Source organism: Athene cunicularia (genome assembly GCF_003259725.1).
Source record: "Athene cunicularia isolate RWA chromosome 2 unlocalized genomic scaffold, athCun1 chr2_part1, whole genome shotgun sequence".
In the NCBI taxonomy this organism is placed as follows: domain Eukaryota; kingdom Metazoa; phylum Chordata; class Aves; order Strigiformes; family Strigidae; genus Athene; species Athene cunicularia.
The window spans coordinates 52,605,883-52,606,445 of NW_020799095.1; positions in this window are offsets into that span (position 1 = coordinate 52,605,883).

The window sequence follows — 563 nt, forward strand, 5'->3', positions numbered from 1 at the left end:
GTCACGGGCACGCCCGGGGGGGGAGGCCTCGGGCGGGAGGGGCTCACCAGGGGGCTGAGGAGAAACGGCACTTAGGAGACGGTTTTCGTGAAGGAGGCAGAGACCCCCGCGGGATTACAGAACGTCTGCGATGTTACTATCTTTCCACCCGTTATTTTTAGAGTGTTGGCTGTAAACCTGCTTATAACACTGTTTTCTGCTTGAGATTACTTGGCGCAGGCAGTGACCGTGTGGGGGGAGTGAAGTGGCCGGCACAAAGCGTAGGTTGCCGAGTGGGAATGACCCCTGAGGCGGGCAGGACACCCCCCAGATGCAGAGATGAGGCCATCGTGGCTGCAACGCCTTCCCTCATCATGAGCTCTGGGCCGCTTGCTCCAAGGTCAGCGTACCAGAACCGCCCAGGCGGGTTTTAACACAGTTTGAGGCCGCTGTGCAGCCGGGGATGGCTCCCCGTGTCCAGGCTGAAGGTGATGGGAAGACGTCTCGGCCTTCCCCGTGACAGCGTGCCTACTCGCTGCCTGTGCAGTTCCCCTCCTTCGCTTGCAGCGTTACCTGTGGTGGCC